Source organism: Anomaloglossus baeobatrachus, chromosome 4, assembly GCF_048569485.1.
Source record: "Anomaloglossus baeobatrachus isolate aAnoBae1 chromosome 4, aAnoBae1.hap1, whole genome shotgun sequence".
Classification (NCBI taxonomy): Eukaryota; Metazoa; Chordata; class Amphibia; order Anura; family Aromobatidae; genus Anomaloglossus; species Anomaloglossus baeobatrachus.
Window position 1 is genome coordinate 263,211,218 of NC_134356.1, and position 19,228 is coordinate 263,230,445.

At 42.4% G+C, this 19,228-nt stretch overlaps 1 long non-coding RNA gene across 1 annotated transcript in view; it reads right to left on the bottom strand.

The window, feature by feature from the left end:
* Nucleotides 1-19,228, bottom strand: part of LOC142303456 (uncharacterized) — a 132,862-nt gene that overhangs the window by 7,008 nt on the left and 106,626 nt on the right. The window contains exon 2 of the long non-coding RNA XR_012753029.1: nucleotides 1,322-1,508. This is a non-coding gene — a long non-coding RNA (uncharacterized LOC142303456). The remainder of the gene's footprint in view (nucleotides 1-1,321; nucleotides 1,509-19,228) is intronic.

The following is a 19,228-nucleotide window of genomic DNA, read 5'->3' on the forward strand; positions in this document are numbered from 1 at the left end:
ATATGTAAAGGTCATATCAGTTGTCCTGATGAAGGGAGCTGAGTACTCCTGAAACGCTTTGACCTGTGCATGAAAATAAAGAAACATTAATCCTTTCATCGTTCCGGATTGGTCAATAGCACGGCTTTAAAACACGGTTTCTACATTTTTCTTTCATCCACACACAGTTTTAAGAGAGTTCTCCAGCAGGAGTGACAGTGAGCGGCCGTCTTTCCCAGTAGCTCCTGTGGGACATAGGAGTTTAACGGGCGCTATGGAGGATATCGTGTCAGTTCCCCCTGGACCACCGCTGTTCAGGGTGCAGCACCCTAGGGTGGTGCAATTCCATGTTGCATTACGGTGAGATTCCATGCTTCTCCGACCACACAAGATTCCAGAGCCAAGTGGCACCTAGGATTCCGGGGCCTCGATCACGGTCAGACTCAAGGTGATCCACACTACTGGCATAGGGAACAGTACTCTACCTACTATGGAAGGGACTCTAGGTACTTCAAGCCACAAGGACCCGCATTGAAAAGCACAGTGAAGAAGGGCCCACAGACTACCGCACCGGTTCTGACCTTCCACGGATCCGGGATCGAACTGAGCCCATCACGGCAGCGACCAGTGTGTCCGGGCTAGCAGCTGAAGTCATGAGTAAACTACACCCTTAACTCACAGAGACTGTGTTGGCTCGTCCTTACCGGCGCTGCCGCCCAGCGCTTGGGTGCCGATGGCCATTACCTTTCCTCTTCATCCACCCAGGGCCCGCTCCACCTGTGGGGAGCGACACAATCCTGGCTGCCGTAACACCTGCCATGGAGAGGAATCCTGCAGCGGTGGCTACTCCTGGCCGCATACCACAGGTGGCGTCTTGACAAACTCTCCCAAATACCACACTTCCCCCACCATTTACTGTACGCCTTAGGACAACGGAACTGGGTAAGGCCACTCTGTGACATCGCCTGACCTGACCCGAAATGGCCCGGCGACGAGTAGGTTAACCACCTGCCCCGTGAGGCACTACATTTGGCGTCACAAACAGGATATCGTGCCCATTTAACCAGGTACTGTGCGATTTATGGACTACCTAGTTCTGTACTGTTTATTTGAAAAGTTACACTTCAGCGACCATTAGAAGACAACAAGTGGCCAGGGTGTGTCCGCCCTTTGTGGGTTGGCGGGAAAAAGTGTTGCGAAAGCCTGAACCTGCCCCTTCCCATGGTTCAGAATAAGAAACAAAACTAACAGCGAATGTGGGCGGAGCCAACTGCTCTAGAGACCAGAAAAGAAAGAAAGAGTAGGCGGGTCGAAAGTTGGAGGTGCATGAGGGCAGACGTACCAGGCCCACCGGAGGTGCAGGGTGTCAGTCATTGCATACCCTGGCCGTCATGGGGGCACACCGGTGCGCCCAATGCTCTGGAGTGCTCGGGAGATGGAGGAAGAAGTGAACCGGGTGACTCAGGAGCTTCAGCGATCTCAGCTGGGTGTCATCCGCGACCTGCCCCGTGGGGTGCCTCGCTAAACATCTAAAATAAATAAAAATACATTTAATTATATTATTTTATCTTTTTCATAAAACAAGATATTTGGTGATAGGTTTTCTTTAATCAAGAAGCCTGAGTACATATCTTCAAGATGGTATTAAGGTAGGATGGTAACCATACAATGCTGCCTGATTAAAAGAGAAAATCAAATATTTGCTAGAAGAGAGAGGTCAACAAAGGTAATTAAACCTAACCATAATACTTGACCTTGTGTCAGCGCTAATCATTAGAACATCATATAAGAAATTTGCGCAGAACCGACATAAGAGCTTTCAAAATTTTATTAACAAAATAGTGTAAACACCAAATCATATATAGTGGCATGATATCAGCAGGGATTTGGAGACAGAGGACAATTGCTATAATCAGGCAAATAAGGTGTAACATGTCCAAATCCACCTCGCCTCCCTTTGAGGCAATGCTTAACTCAAATTACCACCCCGAAGATCCATATGTATACGATCAATCCCTTTGATGCGGAGACCAGAGGGATCACAGGAGTGGTGTAACTTGAAATGTTTTGGGAGAGTTTTTAACAGTTCCACATTGCCTTGATTTATGGCCGCCCAGATATCTCGAACATGTTCCCTGGCTCTGATCTTTAGGGCTCGTGTTGTTGATCGCGGGTCCTATCAGCGATATGCTCGCACTATTTAAGAGCGGTAAATTCAAAGATTCACATCACTCTCTCCCTGGAAAAAGACTGCACGTCGAAACGAGCGTAGGAGCTTTCCAGACAGGGCACTTGGTTTCTCAGGTAATGATGATTTGTTTGGATTAGATTTACATCTTAAGCCATGCATTGTTTGTTATCCACATGGGGTGTTTGGATTCATTAGTGCCACTTGGTGTTCAATATAACGGGGCTATACTTCATTTCCTCTAGCATATGTTTCACATTGCCTAGGAGGGGCCCCTATCTATATCTTATCCCCTGTGTGATTGTACTGTGCATGGCTTCAAGGTAAATTGATATTCTAATTATGACTATACATGTTACACCTTATTTGCCTGATTATAGCAATTGTCCTCTGTCTCCAATTCCCTGCTGATATCATGCCACTATATATGATTTGGTGATTACACTATTTTGTTAATAAAATTTTGAAATCTCTTATGTCGGTTCTGCGCACATTTCTTATATGATGTTCTGATTAAAAGAGGTATACCCCTGCACCAAGAGTAGACTGATACTGTATATGTTATTCTCCTGTATTCTTTGTTAGCTCATATCAGCCAGATAAAATTGCATTTTTAGCCTTTGCGCAGTGGATATGACTTCATAGTATGTAGCTGCTAACCAGATTGGCATTGTATGGTGGCATTTCAACTAGAAGAACAATAGACCATGCAGAGTGCTGCCATACTTTCACAAAAAAGCCATGAACTAATCTTATACTAAGAAAACCAAAATAAAAAAAAGCTTAATTGACAACTAATCAGCTCAATTTCCAAAATTCTCCATCAAGGAAATTCTGAATGGACTCTATGGGGCACATATTCTCAAAGTATTTTTGCCAGTTTTCTCAAAAATACAGTATCCTAAACATCTACTGTATGTCCCAAATTCTACATTTTAAATTCATAAATGTTTTATAGAGGCTTGTTTAATGGGATTTATTGAATATATGACTTCATCTGTATATACTAAGATTAATAGATGGCACTATCCACCGTCTACCTCACTGCATTAATGTCATGTTCTTTCCGCGGCTGACATCACCATGCATCTCTATCATATTACCCAATTGCACAATCTCATTAAGCATCTCTGGCTCAGAGACCATTTAGACTATCCCCCAAGATAAACAAATTCCTATGCTTCTCTAAATTTATGTCTTGCTGCTTGTGTACATCTTGTTCTGCCGAGAATTGGATATAAATACCAAAGGAGCAAGGTAAGGTTACATTTGACTGTGTACTAGTGTATTAGTATTAGTGTATTGCATCCTCTAATACATTACATGTATTAATGTATTATATCCCATTGAATTTTTCATATTTTTTATTCCTTTTTTAATCTCATTAACGTATTGATTCTCAATAATATAATTAATAGTATAATTAATATATTGATGATCTCATTAATATAACTAGTATTAGTGTATTACATCCGCTAATTCATTCCATGTATTTCATTGAATTTTTCAAACTTTGTATTCCTTATTTAATCTCTCATTAATATATTGATGATGATGATGATGATGATGATTATTATTATTATTATTATTATTATAATAATAATAATGTAAAGATTATCTCATTAATATAATTAGTATTACATGTATGACATTGAATTTTTCAAACTTTTTATTCCTTATTTAACCTTTCATTAATATATTGATTATCAATAATAATAATAATATATTGATGATCTCAGTAATATAATTAGTATAACATGTATTACGTTGAATTTTTTAAACTTTTTATTCCATATTTAATCTCTCATTAATGTATTGATTAATAATAATAATAATAATATATTGATTATCTCATTAACATAATTAGTATTTCACGTATTACATTAAGTTTTTTAAACTCTTTACTCCTTTTTTAATCTCTTATTAATGTACTTACATAATTTTTATTTGCCTTTTTTTTTTTTTTTTACAGAATTTGAAGCATTGACTAAATTGGTTTCTTTCTAGAACACCATTTCCCAAACCAGTCATCAAGAAACCCTAACAGGCCATGTAATCCTATATAACCCCTTTGTATTAGAGTGTTGTGCTTCGAAATACTAATAGAATCTTCCAGTAGGATTTCCAAAGTCCTCCCCTGATTCCTCCAGGATAGCGATATTGGGCTTCCCCTCTGTCACCATCTCACTTTCCACTACAGCTACAGACTGTGGTACAATGGTGGGGAATGGCCGAGTTGGCTTGGTTAGCCTCTTTGATGCTGTAGTTGACAGTAACATCTCAGATGTCTGATGTGAGGCAATTGTGGGGTGCTAATACTTTACTATGACATTCAGGGTATAACTATAGTCCTCTAGTTTGTCAGAGGCACCAGTCTAAATAGATTTCCTTTTGCACGTACAGGCAATATTGTCTATGATTGGTATGTATACCAATGCATTATTAAAACTACTAACACAGAAACAAAATAAAATAAATAAATCTATAATAAACCATAAAAATAAGTTAACACATATTAACATCATTGCAATAATGAAGATGAATTGCTGGTTTTGCTAAATTATTTTTGGAAAAAAAAAAATAAAACAAAATAGATGATATGCTCCCTAGTCAAAGGAAAAAATTAAAATGCCCTGACTGCAAAATTGATTTTTTCATTCCGTAAAAGAACTAAAACTAAGTTTGGTATTATTTTACCTGTGTAATTTAATACATCATTTATACTGATAAGCACACGTAGAAATAGAACCCAGAAAAAATGTATTGGGTTGCCTCATTAAAAAAAAATAAATTTAATCAATAATTTGAGTTTGAAAAACGCTGCAGAAAATAAAATGAAATTTAGCTTGGAAATGAGGATGGATTATTTCCCAATACTACTGGGTTATGTACAGGGCCAGACACAGACATCGCAGGGCTTGTGTGCAAAAATAGTGCAAATTTATTCATCATTAATGTATCAATTTGTAAATGGAATCTATATTCCATCCCAATATTGGGAACTTAAAGAGGTTGTTCGCTACTTGGACAACCCCTTCTCATTCCCGTTGTTCTCCCTCGTAAAAATCAATAAGTCTATACTCACATCCAGGGCATCTGTGGTTCCGGCGATGTCTAAAGCCGTGGTTCCGTTTCTGGGAACAATATCATGTTGGCCCCGGGAATGCGGCTTCAGACATCGCTGGAACAGTGGCTGTACCGGAGGTGAGTATAGGTTTATTTTTTTTTCAGGGACAAACAAGGGGAATAAGAAAGGTTTGTCCAAGCAGTGGACAACCCATTTACGTAAAAGGGGTGAAGAAGGAAAACCTTTAGGAAAGGCTTTAAAGGGGTGGTCGGGTATCTAAAATGTCATCACCCTCAAACAAATCGTCATCAGGGGCCAGTGATACAAACGCTATGCCTTGACGATGGTTAGTTTCATTGCAGTGATAGACGCTGTTTGGCAATGCTGGTGTCAACTTACACAGTTTCTACTTCTCCCCTGATAAAGATTTGTTTGAGGGGGGGCGTGGCCTGCTTGCTAATGGCACCGGTCACCTAGCTGCTGAGCTCCAGCCACCTCGACTCCTAACCGGCTCACTGCGGCTCACCAGTGGCACCAATCTCTCTGCACACGGGGGGAAAGTGCTGCGGAGGTACCCAGGAACGTGGCATGCCAAGGGGAAAGTCCCAGAAGAAGCCGTCCCCGGCGAAAGTTACAGACTTCTTCTCCAGCACGGGAAGAGGGAAAATGGCAGCAGCATCCTCCTCCACAGCTTCCTCACGCTCATCCAGGAGGGGATCCACAGCAGGCCCAGACTTGGACACAGACGCTGCAGATATACCGCTTACCAAAGGTACCATGCAGAAACTGCTCAGTGCCCTCCGCTCATCACTGCAGCAGGATTGGAAAGATATGGTGGCTGAGCTGAGGGGAGATATCACTGCCATAGGCAGTCGCACAGCACACATTGAAACTAAAATGCAGGAGCTGACAAAGTCACACAATAGCCTCATTGATGCCAATGCAGCACTGGAGGAACAAGTGCAAAAGCTCCATACTAAGGTCTTGGATTTAGAGGACAGGTCCCGCGGAAACAACATAAGAATCAGAGGAATTCCAGAGGACATACCAGACAAGGGGCTGCAGAGCTTTCTAGGCTCCTTGCTGCAGGAGCTGCTCCCAGACCTGTCTGCAACTGATTTCCTGGTGGACAGAATACACAGAGTCCCTAAGCCTAAATCCCTCAGTGCTGATGCCCCCCGGGACACTTTGGCTCGCCTGCACTTTTACAAGACCAAAGAAGCCCTGCTGCGAGCCCTGAGAAGGAGGCCGCCTCTGTCTGAGCAATTCCGGCACCTGTCCATTTTTCCGGATCTGTCTGCAGGAACCCTGGCAAAAAGGAGGGAATTTGCCCCTTATACCAAAATTCTCAGGGATGAAGCTATATCCTATAGATGGGGTTTCCCTGTAAAGATCCTGCTTTTCCGTGCAGGAAACACCCACGTCTGCCATTCCCCACAACAGTTGGCAAAGCTCCTATCCTCATGGAACATGGCAAATCTCCCGGCCAGATCTCCAAGAGCCACAGGATCATCCCAAAGGGATAAAGTGAATGAAGATTGGTCCGTCGCGTGAGTTATGTGATATGTCTGAGTCGCGGCTGAGACTTAGTTGTTACTTTTAAGGTCCGCTGGTTCTGTTCAACCAGGACCCTGAGCCCCCATGGCGGTACATTTCCACCATACCGCAGGCCCCCTTTTTGGGCTTTTTTCTATGTGGACTGATGCTCCCTACATCAGTAATGTTAGTGATGTTAATGTTGTCAGTGTTATCTCTTTCCTGCCTAACCTTCCTTTCTCCCCCCGCAGCTCTAGGCAAGAGACTTTTTTTCATGTACAATGGTACTGAACTGTATGTCTATAAATGTTAGGGGCCTGAACTCGCCGGCCAAGAGATCCATGTTTTGGCGGGAAGTGGTTAAATCCAAATGTGACGTGATTTGTGGTCAAGAGTCTCATCTCCTCCAAGGGGACTCGCACAGGTTAAATAATGCTAAATTTCCTTTCATACTGCTGGCTTGTGGGAAAAAAAAAAGGCTGGAGTATTCATTTGTGTAAAAAATACTGTTGCGTTCACACTACATTCCCAACATTTAGACCCTGAAGGTAGATACGCCATTATTAATTGCTCCATAAATGGCTCTAAGTATACTATTGCAACCCTTTACGCCCCCAACTCTGGTCAGATCAGCTTTCTGCGGAGGTTTCTTTCCAAGCTTTCATCCGTTACAGAGGGTAAGCAAATAATCTGCGGGGATTTTAACATGTTAATGTCCAGCACTCTGGATTGCTCCAATACTGCTGTAAAGAGGAAGGAAATGAGCACAATAATTTCAGAAAGGCATCTCCATGATATATGGAGATACCAACATGCAAATGAGAGGGACTACACATTCTTCTCACCTCGGTTCACCTCATACAGCAGATTGGACTACTTTCTGGTTGAAAGCTCACTTATTTTGGATTGCTCAGATTCAAAAATTGGACTTATAGCTTGGTCGGACCATGCCCCCATATACCTGACAGTCCAGGAGCAAAGCCGCACGCCCGTTTTTACCCGGTGGCGTATGAATGACTCCCTCCTAGCCTGTAGACAAATCTCTGAGGAGTTGCAGGCCGACCTCGCAGAGTTTTTTAAATTTAATGACAACAAGGAGGTGACAGAGGAAACGCTATGGTCTGCACACAAGGCCTTTATTAGGGGGTCATTCATCAAAATTGCCACTAGGGAGAAAAGGAGGCGTCAGGCAACTTCCAAAGCTCTACTGTCCCACATAGCGCTTTTAGAAGCCCACAATAAATCTGCCCCAAACATGTCAACATCTGACGAACTCAGGAAACTAAGAACACAGCTCCGCCAATTGCTGATGGTAGACTATGAGAAAAATTTAAGATCCCTCAAACAGCGGTACTATATGATGGGTGACAGGGCGGGTGCCTTACTAGCCAGGAGGGTTAAAAAACGAGAAATGCAAAACAAAATTGAATACCTCGTGACGGGTTCTAATGCCACAATATGCAACCCAACGGAAATAGCCAATGCATTCGCTGATTTTTATCAGTCTCTCTACAACCTTAAAAATGACCCCAATGCCCCAAAGCCTACCCAATCGGCAATTAATTCCTTCTTAAACAATATTAATCTTCCTCGGTTATCTACAGTACATCTAGAGCAACTAAATTCCCCTTTCTCCCTGGAAGAGGTTCGCCAGGCGGTGATCACAGCCAAAAGAAATTCAGCTCCAGGCCCAGACGGCCTCACTAACTCCTATTATAGGCAATTCACTGAAACCCTGTCTCCTTTCCTCCTGAGACTTTTCTCCTCTTGGCGAGCCACAGCAGATATTTCACCAAATAATCTAGAGGCCATTATAACTACCCTGCCAAAGCCAGGAAAACCCCCTACATCACCAGGAAACTTCAGGCCAATATCCCTCCTAAACTGCGACTTAAAATTGTACGCCAAAATAATCTCAGCTAGAATACATAAAGTCCTTCCATCACTGATTTCCCCGGATCAAGTGGGGTTTGTGGCGGGGAGGCAGGCGAAAGATGGGACGAGACGTATGCTGGACCTGATTGCGGTGGCTGAGGGGAGGAAAATCCCCAGTGTATTCCTGTCCTTGGACGCAGAGAAGGCGTTTGACAGGGTGCACTGGGGATATCTGAAATCTGTACTGGCCAAGTTTGGATTTGAAGGCCCCATACTTACCGCCATAATGGCACTATACTCTAACCCTAACGCCAAAGTTCTGGCATCCGGATTTATATCTCGGAGTTTTGAATTATCCAATGGGACACGCCAGGGGTGTCCGCTCTCCCCTATCATCTATGCCCTTGCTATAGAGCCTCTGGCGCAGACTATCCGTGAATGCCCTCGGATCTCGGGGATTCGAGTGGGGAGTACAAACCATGTGATTAGTCTATATGCGGATGATGTGATTTTATCCTGCACTAATGTAGAGGTGTCCCTAAAACACGTAATGGAGATCCTGTCCTCCTTCGCTCAAGTCTCGTATTACAAGCTTAATATTACCAAGTCCTTAATTTTTCCGCTCTTCCTGCCCGCCTCAACTAGAGCCACTCTTTCTCATCTTTACCCTTTCAAATGGGAAGACGAGGGTATCCCCTACCTGGGTATTATACTGGCCCCGCTACACTCCGTGATCCGGAAAAATCTGCTGACCCTGCACACCTCACTGGATAGAGAACTTACTCGCCTTTCTCTTCTCCCGCTCTCTTGGGTGGCGAGAATGCAGACCTTTAAAATGATCTGCCTCCCAAAAATTATCTACTTACTTCGGTGCCTGCCCCTAACAATTCCGCAACGGTATCTCACCAAAATTCATTCGCTAATGAGTAAATTTATATGGGCTGGGAAAAAACCTAGAATAGCCCTGAGATGCATGCATGCCCCGTTAAGTGGTGGAGGAATGGGTATTCCTAATATTCTAACATACCACAGAGCCGCTATCCTGGAACCGGCTCGAGATTGGTGGAGGAATGATTCAGACTTAAGATGGTTACAGATTGAGTACACCTGGGCACAGGTCCACTCCCCTAAACAATTCATAGACTCCCTGCTCCTAACCCCTTCGCCCCCCCGGCGATCTTCTACCCACCACAGCAGCTCTAAAGAAAGCTTGGTCCTTGTGGAGCAAGCCAGTGTCACATGCTTTAGGTCCCAGCATTCCCCTTAGATCGCTAGAAGCCTTCATTCCGAATTTGAATCTTGCCACCTGGACACGTGGAGGTCCAATCACCCTAGCAGATCTCTATAGAGAAGGCGTCCTACTCCCGTACTCAGAAATGTGTGATAAATTTAACCTTCCCCGACACAGTCTATTCCAGTTTTTTCAAATACGTCACTTTCTTCAGTCCGCTCCTCATCTCCCGGCTCCCACGACAGCTGACCACGCCTCAATTAAAAAATTCTTTCAAAATAGCAAAATCAAAGGCCTTTCATATATCCATAATATGCTAAACTCCCCACAACCGGACAAACAATTGCCGTATATGCTCAAATGGGAAAAAGATCTAGCTTCTCCGCTTCCGCCGCAAGAATGGTTCGCGGCCTCAAAATGGATCCACAAGTTCTCTTCTTGTCTCAATCATATAGAGCAATTAAAAAAGGTTCATCTGAGGTGGTACAACTCCCCTACTAAACTGGCTTCTTTTTCCCCACATGTGTCACCACTGTGCTGGAGGGGCTGCAACCACAGGGGCACCTTATGTCATATGTGGTGGTTTTGCCCTAAGTTATCTAACTTCTGGCAGGAGGTGTTCAATCTAATCCATGAGGTTACTAGTCTCCGCCTTTCTCCAAACCCAACCTTAGCGGTGCTACACATTGGCTTAGATGGGATCCCGGATCTTTTAAAAAACATCATTTCTCACATTCTCATAGCTGGCAGGTACTGTGTGGCATACAAGTGGAGGTCGGTGAGCCCCCCTACAAAAAGAGATCTAATTGAGAGGATCAACCTACACTGGCTATACGAAACCAACTTGGCCCCCAACCTAGAGAAGAGAACGGTGAGACTTAAACAATGGCACCCGTGGGCCACTTCCCTTTATGCAACGGCCCTCCCCCAGATACCGACACCTACACCATAAATAAATTGATTATGCCTAAGAATGTCTTGTAGAGCTGCTTCCCCCACCCCCTCTCTTTCCCCCCTCCCTCCCTGCTCCTATGTTCAGGTTGTTGTTGTAAGGGGTATTTAATGTCCCAGATTGATATTCTGATAATGGCTCGAGGCTATTCCACCTCTTGCTACTCAATGCTCCTGTTCTTGATGTTGTTGTATGAGAAGTTTGTATTTTTCTGAAAACTCAATAAAAACCTCTATGATAAAAAAAAAGATTTGTTTGAGGGCAATGATAAAAGATATGGGGCGGTGCTGGTGTCATTCACAGAGTTTCAACTTCTGCCTCTGATTACAGGGGACGAAGATAGACACTTGTGCTAGAGCAGTGAAAGAAGCAGATTGCTGGCCCTGTGTTAACTTCTCCCACAGCTTCAATCGGTCTTATGAAATGGGGGCATCTTCAGAGGGTGGCGATGCAACAAGTTGTAGTAAGTAACTGCGGCGCTGCCCTCTGATGACATCCTGTTCCAGGATGGACGATAGATGCTGCTGAGATGTGAGTGCAGCCCCAGCCTCCCATAATTTCCCATTTCAGATCCCTCTCAAATGAAACATCACAGAAAGTGAAATAAAAAAAACACATTTAAGCTGCTGAGTTTTTATTGAATTTTTTATGCTGCATATTTTAGATGTACCAAAAATGCAGCATGTTACAGTTCCAGCAAACAAGATGGGATTTAGAGAAATCTCATGTCCTGTCTGGTTTTTTTTACTCAGCATAAACTGACACTTACATTAGATGCGGAAAATTTTGCGGATATAAACGTTTAGTTTTTTTTTGGTATTTTCCCTCTGAGATGCAGCAAAAATGCATGTAATAGGAACATGACTAAGACTATATCAATAAAGTTTAGTCAAAGCCAAATACCAGAAAGTATCACAAAGAAAGCAACTTTATTTAAAGTATGACACACCAAAAAGAGACAAAATCTGCACCATCAAAAACACATGCACTCAAAAGGGCAATGAAAAATACACAAGTAACCTAATTTACAAAATTTACATAACAAGTCCAGAAATGCTGCAAAATAAAAAACTCACCAAATACTCAACATGTCAACGTAGCCTTAGAGAATAGCTACAGCAGATAGGGGAAAAGTGTAAGGTATTTAATACAGTAATAAAGCTAATTACAAAAGCAAAGTGATTAGTATGTACAAATTGATATTCAGAAAAGAATTATAAGATAATAGACCAAGAGTCGGTAACTGCCAAGCGCCCCCTCCCATGGGGGCTCCCAGTGTCTACAGCAGGAGATGCACTGTTAATAGCATTAAAATAATTAACAAAATAAAAAACACACATACGAGGGGCTGCTGATAAGTCTTTGGCTTTGTGATCTTTATTTGTTTCTATGGTAACGAATGTTACATCAGATGAAAGCCTTATGTGTCTAATATATGTTTTCAAAATGTTGTGTTTGTTGCTAATGGCAACAGTATTCTATGCACTCGGGAAAACAAAATGGTGGAGTCCAATGCGATATTCACAGCAACTGAGAGCACAGGAGTGGTAAAATTCTTGTTTCTGCAAGGAAAGTCCATGAAGGATATTCATGGTGATATGTCGCAGACATTGGGGGATCAATGCCCTTCATATTTCACAGTTAAGAATGGGGCTGCCAAATTTAAAACGGGCCACTTCAGCACCTATGATGAGGAACGTCCTGGACGACCGAGAGTGGTTGTTGTTTCCAGAGATCGTCGATGCTGTGCACAACCTCATACTGGAGAATCGATGAATTTCAGCTAAAACAATAGCAGACATCATGGGGATTTCCCGTGAACACGTTTGTGTCATTATCCATGAACATTTGGACATGAGGAAGCTATCTGCAAAGTGGGTCCCCAAATGTTTGTGTCATTATCCATGAACATTTGGATGAAGCTATCTGCAAAGTGGGTCACCAAATGTTTGACAATAAATCAGAGATGCATGCAAGTGAAAACGTCCCGCTCCATTTGTCAGTGTTTCCAGATTGACAAGAACTTCTTGGATTGACTGGTCAAGCACTTTGGGTGTTTTATCTAAAGAAGGGATTTCTCTGGCTGGGGTGGGTGGTTTGGGGATTGGCGGCTGAGGGTGTCTATTGAGCTGGGCTAGTGATCAAGTTGATGAGCCCCTTATGCGGAAACGAGCCCAGCCCAGATTCTTTGGGTTTTATATTATTGGGCCCGGGGGAGGGTTGTAAGTTCATATATTATCTTATATCAACCTTCTAATGGATATAGGACACAGCAAGGAGGGTGTCCTTTTTGTATCTTTCTTCCCCCCTTTGGTTGCAGTGTTTGATCTACTGACTGTTGGACTCTATAATCCCCCTTAATAGGAATTATGCATATACCCCCTAGTCCTCTTTTTATATGGCCCTCTGTTATTACTCATTGTAATTCTTAGCATTATTTACCCCTTTAGGGCAGTAGATTTATAATGGTGCCCTCTTCTTAAAAATAGAGGCGGCACACTATGTATTGCTAAATGTTGCGCTAGGATTGTGTATTTGATCACTGTTAATGAATCTGCTTGTCTTGCTGGTTTACAGAACATGGCACCTGTGTGGGAGGCCAAGCTAAATGTAATTTCTGATATATAATGCTAATTATCCTGACTATCAGTGATTGCCCTGGGCAGTGTTTAATAGCTGAATGCGGTCCGCGCATGCGCGGTGCGTGCGTTCCACCTGTAGAGCGCGGTAGTAAAATAGCCTGATAGGAGTGATTACATGCCGCGCATGCGCAATGTGCGCTGCCTATAAGCGCGGCGCGGAATGAGTGCATCAGCCTGACAGGGATACCAGGAAAACTTTGTGAATGGTGGGTTGCGCGCCGCGCATGCGCAGTGTGTGCATTCCATGAGTGGAACGCGGAAGTACAGCTTGACTGCATCAGTCTAACGCCTACGCATGCGCAGTGTGTGCTTTGCCAAGCTGCCGCAAGCGCTGCAGACTGATCGATTGGTCTATGGGCATGCGCAGTGGGGGCTGCTTGCACGAATCATTGATCGATTATGAGGACTGCACGAACATGTGGCACCATTGATTGCCGAGGATACAGGAGGTATGAGGGGTATTTAGGTTGTGGTTCTAGCAGCACACAGCATCCCACTGGCCACTAGCATACACATTTGTACCACCAACGTACATTGTGTAGTACTGTTCTGCCATTGCAGGCTTTACTTGAAGATTTTCTCCCCTGATGAACTCTCTTATTATACAGAGAGGGAAACGCGTTGGGAGGGTGTGTGTTTCATCAGGGTTAGCATTCCTGACTTGGGTGCTGCCCTTGTAAGGGCGGAAGCATTTTTTGCAGGGGTACGACAGGGGTAGGGAACTTGGATACTGCCCCCCCCTTAGGTTTGGTCTGGCCTGCTTCTGCCTTGGACTTTTCCGGTGGTATCTGATCTCCTCAGGAGAAGAACTGGGTGAGATCTATCTGATTATTATTTATTCATGCCCTGCACTGCACTTTTTTCTATCATGTTTTTAGATTAATGATATTAAAAGTTAAATTTTAGATCCTTGCTTTAACTGGTATTCTAATCAGGATTTGGGTTATACTGCTTTGCCATTGCGGCAGGATTGCTTTTCTATTCATTATGGATGAGACCTGGATTTATGTGTATGACCCTGCAAACAAGGAGCAGTCAAAAGAGTGAAGCACAGTGGTTCTCCTCGTCTAAAGAATTTCAGGGTGCAAAAATCAGCCACTAAGGTAATGGCGTCTGTGTTCTGGGATAAGGAGGGCGTGCTGCTAGTGGACTACCTTCAAAAGGGTTCCACCGTCGATGCAAGGTATTACATTGAACTTTTGGACCAATTGAAGGCACCTCTGAAGGCCAAAAGGCGCGGCAAGGTGTCCAAAGGAATCTTGTTCCTGCAAGACAGGGTCTCCGCTCACACTGCACAAGCGACCAAGCAAAACTGGCAGAGCTGGGCTTCCAGCTGGTTGATCACTCACCTTATTCACCAGATCTAGCTCCCTCCGACTATCATCTGTTTCCAAACCTGAAGAAGCATCTCAAGGGTACTAAATGTCACACCATTTCTAATGCCATGGCTGCTACGGATGCCTGGTTTGAGGCACAACTGAAATCCTTCTTTTTGCTAGGCTTACAGAAGTTGGAATACCAATATAAGAAGAGTGTTGACATCAGTGGAGAGTATGTGGAATAAATGTAAAGTTTCATCATCCTATCTCGTTTCTTTCTGGATAAAGCCAAAGACTTATCAGCTGCCCCTCGTATTTGATATCACTGCATTTGTAAAAGTTCTGTCTATCAAAATATAAAGTAAATGAATCTTATCGGTAAACGGCATACTGAGAGAGAAAAAATAAAAACACCAAAATTACATTTTTTTGGGTGGCCGCAGCAAAGTAATAAAATACAAAAAGAGGTGATCAGAATCATCATATCTGCCCTGAAATGGAATCAGTAAAACATCAGCTCAGGGCACAAAAAAAGAAGTCCCAAAATAGCCCTATATCCCAAAGATGAAAAAGGTATGAGTCTCGGACATTGGCAACAAAAGCAAAAAATATTATTTTTTTTCACAAATTGCAGAATTTTTTTTCACCACTTAAATAAAAAACACAAACTACTGTCCATGTTTGGTATCAGCGTGCTCATACTGGCTTAAGTAATCATCTTGCACAGTCAGTTTTTAATATACGGTAGTTAACATGGTAAATAAATAAACTAAAAAAAAAAACCATAATGGAATTGCACTTTTTTTTACAATTTTACCATACTTGGAATTTTTTTTCCTGTTTTCTAGTACATTATGTGGTAGAATGAATGGTTTCATTCAAAAGTACAACTTGTCCAGCAAAAAAACAAGTTCTCATATGGCAACATTGATGGAAAAATAAAAAAGTTACTGCTCTTGGAAGAAGAGGAGGAAAAACCAAAATGAATAAATGGAAAATTGCCCATTGGTAAAAGGGGTAAAATCCTTGTTATAGCCTTATTATAGCAGCACGAGAGCTCCCCCTGCAGGCTTCATTCTTCAAATGTTCATGATGGGTTTACGAAATTACTAATAAACTAAAAAAAAAATCTTGTCTATAAAATGTAATTAGGGTTAGGGTACAGACAGTTATCAGGCAGGCAGAACGCACAAGGAATTGAGTTCAACGTTTCCACTAGTGACCTCATAACAACACAAGACGGGAAGTGTTGTCATAGGGATTTTGGAATACCAGAATGATGCTTAATAGTTGAATGTAACATTTTTGTGTAACAATAGACGTTACTAGACAGCATATAGGAGCTATTTGTTAAAAATTATACAAGTAGACGATCCTTCTTACTGACGCTCCAGTTTGTCAAACCTATTTTATTAAACATTTTTAGGTAATTCTTAATTAATATAAGGATTCCTGTGGGCAGAATCCCTATCTCTTGGTAAGAGTATGACACAGACAGAATGTGAATGGACGTGTGTGTTTCGGTCTGTGTGTGTGCGTTTTGTTGTGCCTAGAATGTATGGTCTCTTAGAGGACTATATATATATATATATATATATATATATATATACAGTACAGACCAAACGTTTGGACACACCTTCTCATTCAAAGAGTTTCCTTTATTTTCAGGACTCTGAAAATTGTAGATTCACATTGAAGACATCAAAATTATGAATTAAAACATGTGCAATGAAAAACTTAAAAAAAAGTGTGAAACAACTGAAAATATGTCTTATATTCTAGGCTCTTCAAAGGAGCTACCTTTTGCTTTGATTACTGCTTTGCACACTCTTGGCATTCTCTTGATGAGCTTCAAGAGGTAGTCACCGGAATGGTTTTCCAACAGTCTTGAAGGAGTTCCCAGAGATTCATAGCACTTGTTGGCCCTTTTGCCTTCACTCTGCGATCCAGCTCACCCCAAACCATCTCGATTGGGTTCAGGTCTGGTGACTGTGGAGGCCAGGTCATCTGGCGTAGCACCCCATCACTCTCCTTCTTAGTCAAATAGCCCTTACATAGCCTGGAGGTGTGTTTGGGGTCATTGTCTTGTTGAAAAATAAATGATGGTCCAACTAAACGCAAACCGGATGGAATAGCATGCCACTGCAAGATGCTGTGGTAGCCATGCTGGTTCAGTGTGCCTTCAATTTTGAATAAATCCCCAACAGTGTCACCAGCAAAGCAACCCCACACCATCACACCTCCTCCTCCATGCTTCATGGTGGGAACCAGGCATGTAGAGTCCATCCATTCACCTTTTCTACAAGGACACGGTGGTTGGATCCAAAGATCTCAAATTTGGACTCATCAGACTTCCACTGGTCTAATGTCCATTCTTTGTGTTCTTTAGCCCAAACAAGTCTCTTCTGCTTGTTGCCTGTCCTTAGCAGTGGTTTCCTAGCAGCTATTTTACCATGAAGGCCTGCTGCACAAAGTCTCCTCTTAACAGTTGTTCTAGAGATGAAAATGTGCATCCAAACTTTTGGTTTGTACTGTACATATATATATATCAGCTATAAGGGGTTTTATATAGTTTTATATATAGAGATTACAGCACTTTTAAAAAAACAAACGCCAACCAGCTCACACTAGGCACCATTTGCAGTATAAATTCTGACAACCATACAGCTAATATAAGACGGACCTCATGTACACTTAGGGTAAGGACACAAGGCGAGTGAAATGGAGTGTGTGGAATGCTATAAAAAATTACATTCCACCCGGACTCATGTTACTCTATGGGGCAGCTCCCATGTTCGATTTTTTTTCTCAGCCCTAATCGGACCGAAAAAACAATCACATCTTGCAGTACGATATATGCACAGGCCAATAATGGAAGAGATAGGGAGATTAGTCCTTTCCTCTCCTCCGCAGTTGTGCTCCCATGCTCTTGCCTCCGATGCTAAATGTGTCCTTAGCCTTACAGTTGAATCCAAAAGATTACATCCACTCTCTAAAAGACACATATGCATGTTTTTTCACTGTCTGACATAAAATTAGAATAAACCTTACCCGTTTTAGGTCAATTAGGAACCAAAATTATTTATATTTGCCAAATGCCAGAATAATGAGAGTTAGAGAGAGAGAGAGAGAGAATGTTTTAAGGTATTTTTATTACTTTCTGCAAAGTCAAAGGTTTACATACAGGAAGACTACTATGCCTTTAAACCATATGGGACAGCCCATATGATGATGTCATGACTTTGGAAGCTTCTGATAGGTCTGTTGGCAACATCTGAGTTAATAAGAGACACATCTATGCATGTATTTTACTGAACACCGGAAACACACTGTTCCTTTGTGTAGCATCATGGGTAAATCAAAATAAACTGTACCGCCTGACTGGAGCCACAGACTCAGACTGGCTGTAAGGGGAGTCTAGAGAAAAGCCGCTCACAAAGCAGGACTCCGAGAACTCCACAACCCTTTAATCCCTATACAGGGATTTGGAATTACACAGAGCGCCAGAGATCACTACCTGTGGTAGGCTGTAGTCCGTGGTGGTCAGGCAGGGTCAAAAACCAGGAAATGCTAAACAGGAACAGAATCGGCAGGCAAGGGCGTAGTGAGGAGACAAAGCAGAGGTCAAATCCGGAACTGGCAGCAAGGTACAAAAACGACAGGCAGGAGGGTAGTCAAAAAACAAGCAAAGGTCAGCGCCCAGGACTCAAAATACAATTATTTTATTGAAGACATTATTAAAAAACATTTTTATAAAAACATTTTTATATGCAAAATAGAAAAGGGGATGCATATAAAATATATATATAAAATATATATTTTGCATATAAAAATGTTTTTATAAAAAATGTTTTTTAATAATGTCTTCAATAAAATAATGTTATTTAATGCTATTTACTCTAGTCGCTTCATTGGTATTCTTGGATTCTAGAGTTAGCACTATTGTGATTGGGCCATTAATTTGGTGTTCTGACTCAAAATACAAGCAGCACGTGAACCAGGAGTACAGAACTATCTCTGGCAGTGGTCACATGACAGGAGGGGGAATAAGAAGGGTATGGTGTCTTCCCATTGGCTGCAGGTGAATGATGGCAACTTCAGCTGGAAGACACACGCCACCTACACTCAGCCAGTGGTACTGCAGATCCCAAGATAACCCAGCCCAGTGGATGAGCGGAGCCTGTGCTCAGCAGAGCCACTGGCAGTGACTCCTCTCCCATCACCAGCACTATCCATGGTGGGAACACGGCATCGCCTGGCGATCGGAGCAGAAGTCGCAGGCGCGGACTCCAGATCTATATAAGCAAATAAAATAAAAATATTTGAAAACATTCTCTCTCTCATTATTCTGACAATTTGGCAAATAGAAATAATTTTGGTTCCTAACTGACCTAAAATGGGAAAGGTTTATTCTGATTTCATATCAGATAGTGAGAAAA